A 19,550-nucleotide genomic window follows, 5' to 3' on the forward strand; every position below is an offset into this window, starting at 1 on the left:
AGTAATTTGCCCAAAGACAGATATTAAGTGGTAAAATCAGAATTTTTTTTAAAAAAGTATAGTTGATTTACAATATTGTGTTAGTTTCAGGTGTACAGCAAAGTGATTCAGATATATATAGATATAGATATATAATTTTTTCAGATTCTTTCCCATTATAAGTTATTACAAGATATTGAATATAGTTCTCAGTGCTCTACAGTAAATCTGTGTTGTCTATTGGTAAAAGCAGAATTTGAGTGCAGTTTTTCCTGGTTGAAGAGCCTCAGTGCTTAATTATTTTGGTATACGGCCTCTCCTTAATGCTCTTTAGTCACCCTATAGTCTGCAGCCTACAACAGTTCCACCTCTTCCCTCTTAAAACATACACAGGAAATATAATTTGGTATTTATTCTGTCTCTTGTCTCTCTCAAGAGAATGTTCTCCATGTTATCAGTTGTAGTTCCTACTGGTCATTTAAAAAGTATGAACGTTGATTTTATGTTCTGCAATTTTATGGAATTCATTTATTGGTTCTAATAGATTTTTGGTGTTGTTTTTAGGGTTTTCCATATATAAGATTATGTCATTTGCAAACAAAGACAAGTTACTTCTTCCTTTCTGACTTGCACGCCTTGTATTTCTTTTTCTTGCCTGATTACTTTTGCTGGGAATTGAATAGAATAGAAGTGGTGACAGCAGACACTCTTATCTTTTTCCTGATTTTAGAAACAGTTTTCAAAATCTTTCAGCTTTTCACCATTGAGTATGATGTTAGCTGTGGGCTTGTCACATATGGCCTTTATTATGTTGGAACCATTTCTTTTGTACCAAATCTGTTGAGATTCTTTATCATAAAATGATGTTAAGTTTTGTCAAATGCTTTCTCTGCATCTATTGATATGACCATATAATTTTTATCCTTTATTCTGTTAAAGTAATGTATCACATTTATGGATTTGTGTATGTTGAACCATCCTTGCATCCCAGAAATAAATCCCACTTGATCATGGCATGTGATCCTTTTAATGTGCTGTTAAATTCAGTTTGCTATTACTCTGTTAAGGATCTTTGCATCGATGTTCATCAATGATATTGGCCTGTAATTTTCATTTCTTGTAGTATCTTTGGCTTGATATGAGGGTAATTCTTGCCTCATTAAGTGAGTTTTGACGTGTTCCATCCTTTTCAATTTTGGGGAAGAGTTTGAGAAGGATCAGTGTTAATTCTTTAAATGTTTGATAGAATTCACCAGTGAAACCATTTAATAAATTTGTACTATACAAAATCAACATACAAAAAAAATCAGTTGTGCTTATATACACTAATAATTAACTGCCCGAAAAAGAAATTAAGAAAATCCTATTTACAGTATCATAAAAAACACTTAGAAATAGCTTTCATCAAGTAAGTAAAATATTTGTACACTGAAAACTATGAACATTGATAAAGGAAATTGAAGAAGGCACAAATGAATGGAAGGATATCCTGTATCATGGATCAGAATAACTAATATTGTTAAAATGTCCATACCACACAAAGCTGTGCACAGATTCAATGTAATTCCTATCAAAATTCTAATGGTATTCTTCACAGAAATAGAAAAATAATCCTAAAATTCATATGGAATCAAAATAGCCAAAGCAATCTTTAGCAAGAAGAACAAAGCCAGAGGCATAACACTACTTGATTTTAAAATATGATTAGTATACAAATTAGTATACAAATTTATACTAATCAAAACAGTATGGTATTGGCATAAAAACAGACTTATAGACCAATGGAATAGTATAAAGAGTCCAAAAATAAGTTTACGCATTTATATTCAATTTATCTTCCACATAGGTGCTCAGAACAAACTGTGGGGTAAAGATATTCTCTTCAGTAAATGGTTTTGGGAAACATGGATACTCACATGCAGAAAAAATGAAAGGGACTCTATCTCACACCAGACACAAAAATCAACTCAAAATGGATTAAAGATTTAAAACCAGAAACTATAAAACTACTAGAAGAGAACATAAAGAAATAGCTTCTTGACATTGGTCTGGGCAAGGATTTCTTAGCTATGACCCTCAAAAGCACAGGTAACAGAAACAAAAATAGAACAGACCTCAGGTCTAAACTCTCAGCCTTGGTTCCATGTGCTATGCCATAGACCAAGGAATAAGAAGCTCTGTTTCCAAAGGGAAAAATTCTTAAAGCCAACCCAAATCCTCAAGTTTGCTTCAGATATGTATCAGCATTGATTTTGCTTTGTCAAGTGTCTACCTGTCTCTATGACTGCTCTGGACAATGTACTTAATACTTATTCTCAAGCCAAAGTTGATAGAATATTTTATTGTTTTTTGATGTTGTGGTTTAACATTTTCCTTCTCTATCATCTGAATATCTAATGTGTTTATCTTAGATGGTAGCACCTGGATGGTTGAAAAAGTGTCCAGCAGCTTCAGTTTGTCCCACATATATTTGGAAGTGAGAGTGTTCTTGAGCATGATGATAATGGTCCTGACCTGACATGCCATCCCCTGGGTCTGATTCACAAAGTAAAACTTACTTGGCTGTGACATCCCACCAGGTTTATGATGTGGGGTAAAGGAAGAAAGAGATTGGAGACCAGCTATTGGACTATGACTTTTACTCTTCTCTCAGCTCATCTTATCAATGTCACTTCTTGGAAAATTCTGTCTTGATTGTCTTTCATGTGTGTCCTGATGAAAAATATTTGAGGTCCCTTGAACTAGAGGGTTTTTTCTATGGCCCATTGGTGTTTAGCTGGGAAGTATCCAAAGAAACTTATGGATTTGGGAAATTCCTTTCATAGGAGACATAAAAGCAATAAGAGCATATCTGGACAGTAATTCCTAATGTTTTATTTAACCAATCTCCAGACACATATAATTTCCTATTATTTTAGCATTTATGCCCTCATAGTCTCCCTCCATATCCATTGTTAGTATCCTGGTTCTTACTCAATGCAGTAAGTCTCCATTCTCATCATGTTTAATATTTTGAATCTAATCCATCTTGAAAATTGCTTGAATTATTTTATAAATCCAAATTGAATTCCCTGCATGAATGAATGAATGAATATAATACAAAGAATGATTTATTCTTAGAAATTCTAAATTGTTGTAATGTAACCTCCAAAAATATACCATAGATCTTAAAATAATTTTAATAGAATTTATATTTTCTATATTTTGTAACTTTCTGTGCATATGTAATAAGTTTTTAATTGAAAATGATAACCCAAGTGGCTGTGAAGAATAGGTGATGATGAAGGAAAAGATTCAATGTTGATTTGCTTTTTTACATTATCAATAATTTGTGGCTTTTTACAAAGTCTTGCTAGAAAGTGAGAGTATGCCCCATGGACTCCACTGTAAATGTGCTCCATTCTCCTCCCAGCTGGGCCTTTGGCCTGGGTGATAACTCCCCATGCCATAGGGAAGAAGCCTTGTTTTATTTCTGTCATGCAGTAATGGAAGATGTGAGCCTTGAGGTTACAAATGAGACTGCTCTCTGTATGTGGTGTGTGTCTTGTGTGTGTTGCTACTCAGTGACTCTTTCATTTCTTAAGTTACAGACCTCAATCTGCATCCTACTCCCCTCCCCTTCAGCTCAGAAGTGGTGTTGTTCTGCACTTACTCCAAAGCTTTCTCTAGAGCATTGGGCTACCTGCTAAACCCTTTCTTCCCAAATGAAACCTGTGTGTCCAAAGCTAGGAAAGCTCACACATTGTCTTATGAACTGGGCAAGAAGGGAACAGGTGAACTGACTCTGCAGTAAAATGACTCTATTATAATTTGAGATGGTGAAAGAAGAAAGTAGCATGAAGTTGGGTTCAGGTTCAACTGTAGGGGCAAATGCCTGTCCACCAGGCAGTAAGTTTTGTAGTCATTTGTTCTCTCTGACATGAGATTTGATTCTACCAACCACACTGACATTCATTTACTTTTTATTCTCAGAATATGATTGAATTCGAATGGATGTGAAAAGGTAATTATTAATTTGAAGAAACCTTCAGTTTAGTCCAAACACAGCAAAAGAGATGTGATGCTCCAATTATAAAATCAGATCTTTATTACTTAGCCTGAATTTTCCTGTTGAGTGTGTGAGAACGTGTACATAACAAAACTCCTTTCAGACAGGAGGGAAGGAGTTGAGAAGTCCAAGTAGAACTCTGAAAGCTGCTGTTTCTACTCTTCAGCAGCCATTTTTTTCATTCAACAATAAACATTTATATCTCACATTTGAGGGTTTGTTGTGGAGAATATCTGATCTTTTTTCTTACTTTTATTTAAATATAATTGAATTACAATATTTTATTAGTTTCAGGTACACAACATAGTGATTTGATATTTCTGTACATTACAAAATAATCACCATAATAAGTGTAGTTACCATCTCTCACCATACAAAGTTATTACAAGATTATTGACTATATTCCTTATGCTGTATGTTATATCCCAATTTTTATTTATTTTAGAACTGGGAGTTTGTACCTCTTAATTTCCCTCACCTATTTCATTCATGCCCCACCACCCCTTTGGCAACCACTAGTTTGTTCTCTGTATTTATGCATCTGTTTCTTTTTTGTTATCTTTGCTTGTTTGTTTTGTTTTTTAGTTTCCATATATAAGTGAAAGTAAATGGTCTTTGTCTTTCTCTGTCTGACTTATTTCACTTAGCATAATGTCCTCTAGGTCCATCCATGTTGTTGCAAATGGCAATATTTCATTCTTTTTTATGGCTGAGTAATATTCCATTGTACATATGTACCACATCTTTCTTTTCCAATCATCTATCGATGGACTTTTAGGTTGCTTCAATATCTTGGCTATTGTAAATAATGTTACAAATAATGTTGTAAATAATGAGCATGGGGTGCATATATCTTTTTGAATTAGTGTTTTTATTTTTTTTTCCTTTGGGAAAATACCCAGAAGTAGAATTTCTGGATTGTATGGTCAACTCTATTTTAATTTTTTGATGAACCTCCATATTGTTTTTCATAGTGGCTGTACCAATTTACATGCCCACCAACAGTACACAGATATTCCCTTTTCTCCACATTCTCACCCACACTTGTTGTCTTTTTGAGGACAGCCATTCTGACAGGCGTGAGGTGATATCTCATCAGGGTTTTGATTTACATTTCTCTGATGATTAGTAATGTTGACCATCTTTTCATGTGTCTGTTGGTCATCTGTATGTCTTCATTGAAAAAAATGACTATTCATGTCTTCTGCCTATTTTTTTAAATTGGGTTGCTTGGTGTTTTTTATGTTGAGTTGTATGAGTTCTTTGTATATTTTGGATATTAACCCCTTACTGGATATATCAATTGCAAATATCTCCTCCCATTCAGTAGGATGACTTTTCGTTTTGTTGATAGTTTCCTTCACTGTGTAAAGTTTGATGTAATTTTAGTTTGATGTAATTCCATTTGTTTACTTTTGCTTTTGCTTTCCTTGACTGAGGAGACATATCCAAAAAAATATTGCTAAGACTGATGTCAAAGACCATATTGCCTAAGTTTTCTTCTAGGAGCTTTATGGTTTCACTTCTTATATTTAAGTCTTTAATCCATTTTGAGTTTATTTTTGTATATGGTCTAAGAAAGTAGCCCAGTTTGATTCTTTTGTATGTAACTGTCCAGATATCCCAGCACCACTTATTGAAGAGTCTATCTTTTCCCCACTGTATATTCTTGCTTCCTTTGTCATAGGTTAATTGCCCATATAAGCATGTGTTCTTTTCTGAGCTCTCCATGTGGTTCCATTGATCTATGTGTCTGTTTTTGTGTCAGTACCATATTTTTTGTATAGTTTTGTTGACTATAGCTTTGTAGTATAGTTCAAGATCAGGAAGTGTGATACCTCCAGCTTTGGTCTTCTTTCTCAAGATTGTTTTGGCTATTCTGGATCTTCTGTGGTTCCATACAAATTTTAGAATTATTTGTTCTAGTTCTGTGAAAAATACCATTGGTATTTTCATACAGATTGCATTAAATCTGTAGATTACTTTGGGGAGTATGGTCATTTTAACAATATTAATTCTTCTAATTCATGAACATGGTATATCTTTCCACTGCTTTGTGTTGTTTTCAATTCCTTTTATCAATTTCTTATAGTTTTCCTAGTATAGATCTTTTACCTCCTTGGTTAGATTTATTTCTAGGTATTTTATTCATTTTGCTACAATTATAAATGGGATTGTTTTTTAATTTCTCTTTCTGGTGGTTCATTGTTAGTCCATAAATATGTAACAGATTTATTTATACTAATTTTGTATCTTGCAACTTTACTGAATTCATTTATTAGTTATAATGGTGTTTTGGTGGTGTCTTTAGGATTTTATATATATAGTATCATGTTATCTGAAAACAGTGACAGTTTTACTTCTTCCTTTTCAATGCAGATTACTTTCGTTCCTTTTCCTTGTCTGATTGCTGTGGTAAGGACTTCCAATACTATGTTAAATAGAAGTGGTGAGAGTGGGTATCCTTGTCTTGTCTGATTTTAGAGGAATATTGGTTTTAGGTTTGTCATATATGGCCTTCATTATGTTGAGACACTTTCCCTCTATACCCACTTTGTTGAGAGTTTTTTTTTTTTTATCATAAATAGATACTGAGTTTTGCCAAAAGATTTTTTCTGCAGCCATTGAGATGATCATATCAATTTTGTTCTTCAGTTTGTTAATGGGGTGTATTATATTGATTGATTTGTGGCTATTGAACCATCCTTGCATCCTTGGGATAATCCCCTTGATCATGGTGTATGATCATTTTAATGTATTGTTGACTTCAGTTTGCTAATAAGTTGTTGAGTATTTTGGCATCTATGTTCATCAGAAATATTGGCCTATAATTTTTTGTGCTTGTGTGTGGTGTCTTTGGTTTTCATATCAAGCTGATGCTGGCCTCATAGAATGAGTTTGGAAGCATTCCTTCCTCTTCAATATTTTTGGAATAGTTTGAGAAAAATAGGTGCTAATTCTTTTATATTTGCTTGGTAGAATTTACCTATGAACCCACCTTGTCCTGGATTTTGGTTTTTGGTGGCTTGTTTTTCTTTATTGATTCAATTTCATTACTCATAGTTGGTCTGTTAATATTTTCTATTTCTTCCTGACTCAGCTTTGGGAGATTGTACATTTCTAAGAATTTATCCATTTCTTCTGGGTTGTCCATTTTATTGGTGTATAATTGTTCATAGTAATCTCTTATGATCCTTTGTATTTCTGTGGTATCAGTTGTAACTTATCTTTCATTTCCAATTTTAATTATTTGGGCCCTCTCTCTTTTTTTCTTGATGAGTATGGCTAAACGTTTATTGATTTTGTTTAGTTTTTCAAAGAACATGCTCTTAGTTTCATTGATTTTTTTCTATTTTTTAAGTCTATTTTTCAATTATTTCTGCTCTGATCTTTATGATTCCTTTTCTTTTACTAACTTTGGGTTTTGTATTAGAAAAAATGTATTTTTCTAATACATTTAGGTGTAAGGTTAGATTGGGGTTATTTGAGATTTTTTTCTTGTTTCCTGAGGTAGACTTGTATTGTTTTAACTTCCCTCTTAGAACTGTTTTGCTGAGTCCCATAGATTTTGTGTTATTGTGTTTCCATTTCCTTTGTCTCTAGGTATTTTTTGATTTCTTCTTTGATACCTTCAGTGACCCATTGATTGTTTAGTAGTATGCTGTTTAGGCTTTATGTTTTTGTGTTTTTTGCAGCTTTTTTTCCCTCATAGTTGATTCCATAACACCATAACACTATGGTGTTATGATTGGAAAAGATGCTTGATATGATTTCTTTCTTCTTAAATTTATTGAGACTTGTTTTGTGGTCTAACATGTGATCTATCCTGGAGAATGATCCATATACACTTAAAAAGAACGTGTATTCATCTGTTTTTGGATGGACTGTCCCATATATATCTATTAAGTTAATCTGATCTAATGTGGTCTTTAAGCCCAGTGTTTTCTTATTGATTTTCTGTGTGGATGATCTGTCCACTGATGCATGTGGGGTGTTAAAGTCCCTATTATTGTGTTACTGTCAACTTGCCACCTTATATTTTTAATATTTGCTTTACGTATTTGTGTTCCTATGTTGGTTGTATGCATATTTTCAATTGTTATATCTTCTTGTTGAATTGATCCTTTTATCATTATGTAATATCCTTCTTTATTTCTTGTCACAGTCTTTGTTTTAAAGTCTTTTTTCTCTGATATAAGTATTGCTATCTCAGTTTTCTTTTTGTTTCCATTTGCATGGAATACCTTTTTCCATCCCCTCATTCAACTGTGTATGTCTTTAGATTTGAAGTGAGCCTCTTGTAGGCAGCATACATATGGGTCTTATTTTTACATCTATTCAGCAGCTCTATGTATCTTTACTGGATCATTATTCCAGTTACATTTAAAATGATTACTGATAGGTATGTACTTATTGCCATTTTGTTCACTGTTTTCAGATTGTTTTTTAGTTCTTTTTTGTCCCTTTCTTGTTCTTTTGCTTTCTTCCCTTGTGATTTTATGACTATCTTTAGATTTGTTTAGATTCCTTTCTCTTTTTGTGTGTGTGTGTGTACCTATTTTAAGTCTTTGTGTGTGTATCTATTATAGGTTTTTGGATTGTGTTTACCATATATAATTATTTGTAGGTCAATAATCTCTTAAGTTTGAACTCATCTAATAACATATTTTTATTCCCCCCCCCAACATTTAATGTTTTTGACATAATATTTTACATCTTTTAGTTCTGTATATCCCTTAGTTACTTATTGAGGCTATAGATGATTTTACTACTTTCGTTGTTTAACCTTCCTATTAGCTTTGTAAGTGGTTAATCTACCATCTTTAGTGTATGTTTGCCTTTACCATTGGGAATTTTTTTTTGTAATTTTCATATTTCTAGTTGTGGTCTTTTCTGCTTAGAGAGGTCCCTTTAACACTTCTCGAAAAGCCTGTTTAGTGGAGCTGAACTCTTTTAGCTTTTACTTGTCTATAAAACTCTTTAACTCTCTTTCAAATCTGAATGATAGCCTTGCCAGATAGAGTATTCTTGGTTGTAGTTTTTTTCCCTTTCATCACTTTGAATATATCATGTTACTCCTGTCTGGCCTGTAAAGTTCCTGCTGAAAAGACAACTCAGAGTCTTATGGAAGTTCCTTTGTAGGTAATTAGTTGTTTCCTTTTGTTGCTTTTAAGATTCTCTTTTCATCTTTAACTTTTGATGTTTTAATTACAGTGTGTCTTGGCATGGACCTCTTTTGGTTCATCTTGTTTTGGACTCCCTGCACTTCCTGGACCTGGATATCTGTTTCTTTTAGGGAACTTTTCAGCTTTTATTTCTTCAAATAAGTTCTCTAATACTTTCTCTCTCTTTTCTCCTTTTGGGACCCTATATTGAAAATGTTAGTATGCTTGATGTTGCCCCAGATGTCTCTTAAACTATCTTTATTATTATTTTTTAAATTCTTTTTTCCTCTATTCAGCTTGGGTGATTTCTACTACTCTGTCTTCCAGTTTACTCATATGTTCTTCTATATCATCTAATCTACAGTTAATTCCTTCTGGAGTATTTCATATTTCATTTATTGTGTTTTTCAGCTCTGTTTGATTCTTCTTTATATTTTCTAACTCTTTGTTAATCTTCTTACTGTGTTCATTCATCTCTTAAGTTTGTTGAGCATCTTTATAATCATTACCTTGACTCTTTATTGGGTAGATTACTTTTTTCCATTTTGCTTAGTTTTTGGGAACATATTCATATGTTTGCTCATTTTGATTAATCCTCTGTGTTTAATTCTAGGTATTAGGAAGATTCATTTTGTTTTCTGATCTTGGAGAAGTGGTCTTATGTAGGAAACTTTCTATGGGGCTCTGCATAACTCCTCTCAGGTCACCAGAGCTATTTGTTCTAGATTGCTCCCTATGTGAGCTGTGTAAGTCCTTCTATTGTGGTGGGACTAACTACTGTGGACAGATTGGTAGGTGGGGCTGGCCCTCAGTGCAGTTGGCTGCCAGTACCTGCCTTGTGTGATGGCTTCCAGGGGTCCCAGGGTGGCTGGTTGTAACACTGGGGTAGGTGGAGGCCCAGGCCTAGTGTCAGCCCATTGGTAGGCAGGTTATCCCCCAGAACAAATAAGCTAGAGGGAGGGCTCTGAAGTGGTACTTGCCAGCACCAGTGTCACTGTGATAAAATGAGCTTTGAAAAATATGTACTGCCAGCATTTGTGTCCCCAGAGGGAGTCCCAGTTGCTCCTGCCTCTCCAGGAGGCTATCGAAGACCAGCAAGTGCATCTGCCCTAGGCTCCTCTCCAATTATTGCTTTTGAATTGGGTCTGAGTGTGTGAGATTTTGTGCATGCCCTTTAAGAGCAAAGTCTCTGTTTCCTACAGCTCTTCAGCTCTCTCATACATATTGTTTATATCTTTAGCTGTGGAAAATCTTTTCTGCTAGTCTTTGAGTTGTTCTCATAGATGCTCTGTAAATGGTTGTAATTTTGGTGTGCCCATGGTAAGAGGTGAGCTCAGAGTTTTTCTACTTTGTCATATTAACACCTCTGAGACTATCTCTACAGCTGCCATCATTAGATAATAAAATATGAGGCATCACTTTTTATCCAGATATAGGTCTTATCTATAAGTTCAACTATCTTATATTTCTTTTGAATCCCCTACCTCAGCTAGGGTGAAATATGTATAGTGGTAGAAATAGAAAAAATACTAATTGTACTTCGTTTCAGGAGGACAGTTGGAGAGGGAAGGAGAGGGAGAGAGAGAGACAGAGACAGACAGAGAGACAGAGAGAGAGAGAGAAGTTAATGTAATATATGTTATTTGAACTAAAGCTGTTTATCATAAGAAATATAGTAATTAAGGTGAAACTTGGATGTTACTGAAAAAGTTACTGAACCTCAGAAAAACAATTTTAATAACAGATAGTTATTCCTAAAATGATAGAAGAAATAAATATGAAAATAATTCAGGAGATGAAGTTTTTAAAAATTTTAATCTAGTGGCTTCCCTGGTGGCACAGTGTTTGGGAATCTGCTTGCCAATGTGGGAGGTGCAGGTTCGGGCCCTGGTCCAGGAGGATCCCATGTGCCATGGAGTGGCTGGGCCCGTGTGCCACAGGTACTGAGCCTGGGTTCTGGAGCCCGTGAGCCACAACTACTGAGCCTGCGTGCCGCGGCTGCTGAGGCCCATGTGCCTGGAGCCCATGCTCCACGATGGGGGGTGGTCGCCATGCTGAGGGGCCCATACGCCATGGCAGGGGGTGGCCCCCACTCGCCGCAACTGGAGAAAAGCCCGCATGCAGTAATGAAGACCAAACTCAGCCAAAAGTAGACAAATTAATTAATTAAAAAAATTAATCTAATTTTTCAGTTTGAGATTCTATGCATACCTACCATTAAATATTTTTTAAAAATTATCATAATTGTACTTCTTCTAATTCCACTCCCCTTTCTCCTCCAGATTCTGATGAATTATGTAATTTTTAAGGTCAAGTTTTATAACATTAATCTTCTACTCTTTAACTAATTTTCCACCCCACTTTTTTGTTGCTATTGTTATGCCTCAAATTCATAGGCTGTAAATTGGCTTTAGAATAATACAAACCTCATACAGAAATTCATGAGGGTAAAATGAGTTATCCCAAGTAAATCACTTAACAACAGTGCCTGACACTGTTAACCATTTTACTTTCTCTGTTATAGATAACCAATATTGTATATGAGGTGTGGCCAAGTGTTACAATGGAATCATTATCAGAGCAATCTATCAAATTTTACACTTCCTGGGCTTAAATCACTTTCTCTCCAAGTAAGCACTCAATCTTTCTTTACAAAGTATGTTTGAACACACTAGGATCCTTTAGAAAGTTGATTAAGAGTCTAGGCCATTGTGGATGACCAGCATTTCTTTGTTTACTTGAGCCAGTGTTGATGACCCCCTACCCTGTTGGACGTGTATCTATATACTACATCTATTCCATATTTTATAATTTTCTTGAGCATATCAAAAACCATGGCTGGGTATCTCTTTTTTATAAAGATGAGAGGTTCTGATTCATGTTTTCATTCATTCAACAAACTCTTATTAAGCATATACTAGGTTAAACAACAAACAAAAAGACAAACAAACAAAAACTTTAAAACAATATAGGAACTATAATGAAGAGTAAGATTTTGCCCCCTCTTTCAAGGATCTTAAAAAAGAATGGAAAAAATAGCCTTGGAGATAACTCACTGGAATGCAAGGTAGAATGGAGTACTGTAGCTCTCTCAGGAAGATAAAAGCTATAAAAGATGGAAATAGAAGGAGCAATCTGGGAGAAGATTGAACCAAGAACTGGGGAGACCTTTGGGAGCAAAATCATACGTAGGTGACAGGGGATCATCAGCCAGGTCTGAAAGAATGTCCAGATAATGTGCAATAACTGATTTTCTATCGTTAAATTTAATGAAGTCTCTAGAGATACAGGATGTATCAAGTAAGCAGAGCACAGAGGTTGGTTGGCAAGGAGAAGGTCATTATATGGGGGTCTAAGCAGGCAAAGTATCTGCTTACATCAAGGAGATGTAGTGGTACTTCTTTAAAAGAGCTATCAACAGATTGGTTTCAGGTCTCTGTGTCATGAGAAAAACAGGAAAATCAAGTATGGGTCCTAAGACAGGGAACCAAGAAGATGGCTTGATTGTAGGCACAAAACAGAAGATCAATTGTTAAAACTGAAGCAGTAAATTTTACCAGGAATTTAATTCCAGGAATTTATAGAGTATCTTAAATTCTCATGAAGGCCCCCAAATATGCAGCATTACTAAGCTGCAGCTTTGGATCCAGTCAGTCTCAGCCAGAAGGAGTGCTGGAGAACAGGGCCTGGCAGTGTCATTATAATAAGTCTCTTGTTTCCAGTTCTTTATTAGCTCCTATATTCACTATCTGGCAGGTAGGTTGTACTTTTGGATTAAGTTTTTCTTTTGAATTTTATCTGAATTTTCTTTGCTCAGGTTTCCAAATTGCTCTGGGTGACATCTGCCTGTCACCAGTAAAACCAAAAGGATAGCAGGGTAGATTGCCTTGCACAGGGCAGACAGGTAATTGCAGCTTTAATTTTGTTTTGTTTTTGGAAGGATCCAGGTGTCCAACCTCTTTATCTTACAAAAGAACTTTAATAAATGTGGGAGTGTTGGCAGACAAGATGGACCAGTGGGCAGCCCGCCCATCAGATGTGTTAGCATTCTGCTATTGAAATAGTACTACCCATGGAAGCATCACACATCAGGAATTCTCTGCTGGTCCATGCACCCCAGCAGCTTCCAAACTAGGAGCACAATTAGAGACATGGAGACATCTAAGAGCCAAGAGACACATTTCACCCTGGAAATTCGGATCTCAACAGAGAGTGTTTGTGCCATGTAAACATAAATCATTCCCCACAAAAGCCTTTCTTGTTGTGAAACCAAATTCTCTGGAGCTGGAATCTGTTGGCTAGTTGGTAGGTATGTCTCTAATTTGAAGAACTGACCACTTTAGAAATTGTGCTCATATAGAATACAAGTGGGATTTTCTAGAATCTTCCCTTTCAAAACCTACCTGCTTTGCTGCACATATGCACAGAATGGAGTTAGATGTGGGGAAAGCATGACTTAATCAAAAGTTCAGTAGACTGGACTTAATCAAAAGTTCAGTAGACCGAGGCTTGGGTCCAGGCTGAACAGTAACCTCAAGAGACTGTCTGGGGACAGTCTACCAGCACCTGGAAGTACTAGTGGGTTCAAGAAAATTGATGATGTGAGAACTAGGGCACCTGGAAGGAGGTGAAGTCTGAAGTCTCAGATGGTAGACAGAGCCTGGAATAAGGAGATGTGGTAGGTTACTTTCCACAGGACTGGATGGAGTATGTGGTTGAAACTATGTTTCTGAGAAACCCTGGGAGTTGGTAAAATATGAGAGACACCAATCAGCTCAGGGACCCAGGTAGAGGTGCTTGAGAAAATTCTATTTACTACAATTGTGAAATAAGATGAGAGAGGTTAGATCAGAAAGGAATAAAGCCCAGTGACCAGAATTGATTGCAGTTAGGAACCCAAGGATCTCAATATAAGAGTTCTTACATCCTTAGGTCTGAGAGCAATGTTATTTCAGGTGGTCTTCTGAGTAATCAGGTATGTGGCAGATACTATTTTTTTAACAGGCAAGACAGAACTGCTAAAAAAGACCTCTTGAACTTGGAGTATGCAGCTAGATCCAATCATGGATTCTTGCCGAACAATCTTGATTCTTGGATTGTAGTAAGTGTGTCTATTTCCAGGGCATTGGAAACAAATTGACTTAGACCTACTATCTTGAGAAGTTGCAAGGTCATGGGGTAAGTAGCCTCTGGGAGACTTACCTTAGTGAAGAACTATCTTGGATTAGGAAGACTTGTCTCTTCTCCTGGCCTCCTGTCTTCTAGGAAAAACAAGCGAAAGTTCATTTAGCAGACTGGAATGGTTGACTGTAGGCCTTGTCTAGAAGGGATAGCTGCATCTAACCCTGAACAAGTCAGAGGATTGGCTGAAATTAGACACAACTGGAGAAGGAGAAGTTTCTAGAACTTGGGCTTCAATAAGGGCATCTTAGTGTAGTCCCAGTGAGAACAAAAGAAGAGGAATCTAAGGGTGAAGAGGACCGATTGGAGCAGAGCAAGTATTGACTGGTTTGGAGGAGATGGTCAAGCTTCAGAGGGGAGTGGCACTGGATTTCAACCCTCAGGGGAAACTGAAGGAAACCTGGAGAAAATGAAAACAAAGCAAAGCTAAGTCTCCGTTTTCTAAGGAAACACATCTCAGAAGGCTTCCTGATTCTAGCAATATCGACCTGCTGGGTGTCTAGCACACAGTATGGCATTTGTTGGGTATCTGTTATATTAGCGTATTTGTTTGCCAAACGTTTATCTGTTCAGCCAGGGAGGCTATAGCTTTCTTTGATAGCAAGGACAGGAAACAGATAGGATTTTGTACAATTTTTTTGGAACTAGATTACAGCTGGGATTATTCGGGTTTTTCTTAAACATCTTTATTGGAGTATAATTACTTTACAATGGTGTGTTAGTTTCTGCTTTATAACAAAGTGAATCATCTATACACACACACACACACAAATATATATATATATATATATATATAATCTCCCCATATCTCCATCCTCTTGCATCTGCCTCCCACACTTGCTATCCAACCAATCTAGGTGGTCACAAAGCAACAAGCTGATCTCCCTGTGCTATGTGACTGCTTTCCACTAGCTATCTATTTTACATTAGGGAGTGTACATATGTCCATGCCATTCTCTCACTTAGTCCCAGCTTACCCGTACACCTCCCTGTGTACTCAAGTTCATTCTCTACGCCTGTGTCTTAATTCCTGTCCTGCCCCTAGGTTCTTCAGAAGCTTTTTCTTTTTTAAGATTCCATATATATGTGTTAGCATCTGGCATTTGCTTTTCTCTTTCTGACTTACTTCACTCTGTATGAAGGACCCTAAGCCCATCCACCTCACTACAAACAACTCAATTTCATTTCTTTTTATGACTAATATTCCATTGTATATATGTGACACATCTTCTTTATCCATTCATCTGTCAATGGACACATAGGTTGCTTCCATGTCCTGGTTATTTTATTTTATTTATTTATTTATTTTTTACATCTTTATTGGAGTATAATTACTTTACAATGGTGTGTTAGTTTCTGCTTTATAACAAAGTGAATCAGTTATACATATACATATGTTCCCATAGTTCCTCCCTCTTGTGTCTCCTTCCCTCCCATCCTCCCTAACCCACCCAACCACGTGATCACAAAGCACAGAGCTGATCTCCGTGGGCTATGTGGCTTCTTCCCACTAGCTATCTATTTTACATTTGATAGTGTATATATGTCCATGCCACTGTCTCACTTTGCCATAGCTTACCCTTCCCCCTCCCCATATCCTCAAGTCCATTCTCTAGTAGGTCTGTGTCTTTATTCCCGTCTTACCCCTAGGTTCTTCATGACATCTTTTTTTCTTAGATTCCATATATATGTGTTAGCATACGGTATTTGCCTTTCTCTTTCTGACTTACTTCACCCTGTATGACAGACTCTAGGTCCATCCACCTCACTACAAATAACTCAATTGCGTTTCTTTTTATAGCTGAGTAATATTCCATTGTATATATGTGCCACATCTTCTTTATCCATTCCTCCGATGATGGACACTTAGGTTGTTTCCATCTCCTGGCTATTTTATATAGAGCTGCAATAAACATTGTGGTACATGATTCTTTTTGAATTATGGTTTTCTCAGGGTATGTGCCCAGTAGTGGTATTGTTGGGTCATATGGTAGTTCTATTTTTAGTTTTTTAAGTAACCTCCATACTGTTGTCCATAGTGGCTGTATCAATTTACATTCCCAACAGTGTAAGAGGGTTCCCTTTTCTCCACACCCTCTCCAGCATTTATTCTTTGTAGATTTTTTGAGGATGGTCATTTTGACTGGTGTGAGGTAACAACTCATTGTAGTTGTGATTTGCATTTCTCTAATGAGTAGTGATGTTGAGCACCCTTTCATGTGTCTGTTGGCAATCTGTATATATTCTTTGGAGAAATGTCTATTTAGGTCTTCTGCCCATTTTTGGATTGGGTTGTTTGTTTTTTTGCTATTGTGCTGCATGAGCTGCTTGTGAATTTTGGAGATTAATCCTTTGTCAGTTGCTTCATTTGCAAATATTTTCTCCCATTCTGAGGGTTGTCTTTTTGTCTTGTTTATGGTTTCCTTTGCTGTGCAAAAGCTTTTAAGTTTCATTAGGTCTCTTTTCTTTATTTTTGCTTTTATTTCCATAACTCTAGGATGTGGGTCAAAAAGGATCTTTCTATGATGTATGTCACAGACTGTACTGCCTATGTTTTCCTCTAAGAGTTTTATAGTGTCTGGCCTTACATTTTGGTCTTTAATCCATTTTGAGTTTACTTTTGTGTATGATGTTAGACTGTTCGAATTTCATTCTTTTATATGTAGTGGTCCAGTTTTCCCAGCACCACTTATTGAAGAGGTTGTCTTTTCTCCATTGCATATTCTTGCCTCCTTTATCAAATATAAGGTGATGGTAAGTGCATGGGTTTACCTCTGGCCTTTCTATCCTGCTCTATTGATATATATATTTCTGTTTTTGTGCCAGTACCATACTGGTACTTGATTACTATAGCTTTGTAGTATAGTCTGAGGTACGGGAGCCTGATTCCTCCAGCTCCGTTTTTCTTTCTCAAGTTTGCTTTGGCTATTTGGAGTCTTTTGTGTTTCCATACAAATTGTGAACATTTTCGTTCTAGCTCTGTGAAAAATGCCATTGGTAGTTTGATTGAGATTGCATTGAATCTGCAGATTGCTTTGGGTATTACAGTCATCTTCACAATATTGATTCTTCCAATCCAAGCATTCTTCCAATCCAATGGTATATCTCTCCATCTGTTTGTATCATCTTTAATTTTTTTCCTCAGTGCCTTATAGTTTTCTGCATACAGGTCCTTTGTCTCCTTAGGTAAGTTTATTCCTAGGTATTTTATTCTTTTAGTTGCAGTGGTATATGGGAGTGTTTCCTTAATTTCTCTTTCATATTTTTCATGTTTAGTATATAGGAATGCAAGAGAGTTCTGTGCATTAATTTTGTATCCTGCTACTCTACCCAATTCATTGATTAGCTCTAGTAGTTTTCTGGTAGCATCTTTAGGATTCTCTGTGTATAGTATCATGTGATCTGCAAACAGTGACAGCTTTACTTTTTCTTTCCCAGTTTGGGTTCCTCTAATTTCCTTTTCTTCTCTTATTACTGTGACTAAAACTTCCAAAACTATGTTGAGTAATAGTGGTGAGAGTGGACAACCTTATCTTGTTGTCCACTGATCTTAGAGGAAATGGTTTCAGTTTTTCACCATTGAGCATGAAGTTGGCGGTGGGTTTGTCATATATTGCCTTTATTATGTTGAGGTAAGTTCTCTCTATGCCTACTTTCTGCAGGGTTTTTATCATAAATCAGTGTTGAATTTTGTCAAAAGTTTTTTCTGCATCTGAGATGATCACATGGTTTTTCTCCTTCAATTTTTAATATGGTTTATCACATTGAATGATTTGCCTATATTGAAGAATCCTTGCATTCCTGGGATAAATGGCACTTGATCATGGTGTATGATCCTTTTACTGTGCTGCTGGATTCTGTTTCCTAGTATTTTGTTGAGAATTTTTACATCTATATCATCAGTGATATTGGCCTGTAGTTTCTTTTCTTTGTGACATCTTTGTCTGGTTTTGTTATCAGGATGGCGGTGGCCTCACAGAATGATTTTGGGAGTGTTCCTCCCTCTGCTATATTTTAGAAGAGTTTGAGAAGGAGAGGTGTTAGCTCTTCTCTAAATGTTTGATAGAATTCACCTGTGAAGACACCTGGTCCTGGACTTTTGTTTGTTTGAAGATTTTTAATCACAGTCTCAATTTCAATGCTTGTGATTGGTCTGTTTATATATTCTCTTGCTTCCTGGTTCAGCCTTGGAGGGTTGTGGTTTTCTAAGAATTTGTCTATTTTTTCCAGGTTGCCCATTTTATTGACATATAGTTGCTTGTAGTACTCTTTCTCTAATGATCCTTTGTATTTCTGCAGTGTCAGTTGTTACTTCTATTTTCTGTTGATTTGAGTCTTCTCCCCTTTTTTCTTGATGAGTCTGGCTAATGGTTTATCAATTTTGTTTATCTTCTCAAAGAACCAGCTTTTAGTTTTATTGATCTTTGCTATCATTTCCTTCATTTCTTTTTTCATTTATTTCTGATCTGATCTTTATGATTTTTTTCCTTCTGCTAACTTTAGGGTGTTTTGGTTCTTGTTTCTCTAATTGCTTTAGGTGTAATTTTAGGTTGTTTATTTGAGTGTTTTCTTGTTTCTTATGGTAAGATTGTGTTGCTATAAACTTCCCTATTAGAACTGCTTTTGCTGCATCCCATAGGTTTTGGGTCATCGTGTTTTCATTGTCATTTTTTTCTAGGTAATTTTTTTCATTTCTGCTTTGATTTCTTCAGTAATCTCTTGGATATTTCATAGTATATTGTTTAGGTTCCATGTGTTTGTATTTTTTATAGATTTTTTTTCCTTTAATTGATATCTAGTGTCATAGCATTGTGGTCAGAAAAGATACTTGACAGGAATTCAGTTTTTTAAAATTTACCAGGACTTGATTTGTGACCCAAGATATGCTCTATCTTGGAGAATGTTCCATAAGCACTTGAGAAGAAAGTGTAATGTGCTGCTTTTGCATGGAATGCCCTATAAATATCAATTAAGTCTATCTTTTTTAGTGTATCATTTAAAGCTTGTGTTTCCTTATTTATTTTCATTTTGGATGATGTGTCCATTGGTGAAAATGGGGTGTTAAAGTCCCCTACTGTGATTGTGTTACTGTCAATTTCCCCTTTTATTGTTGCTAGCATTTGTCTTATATATTGAGGTGCTCCTATGTTGGGTGCATAAATATTTACAATTGTTAT

This window comes from Stenella coeruleoalba, assembly GCF_951394435.1.
Source record: "Stenella coeruleoalba genome assembly, chromosome: 15".
Classification (NCBI taxonomy): domain Eukaryota; kingdom Metazoa; phylum Chordata; class Mammalia; order Artiodactyla; family Delphinidae; genus Stenella; species Stenella coeruleoalba.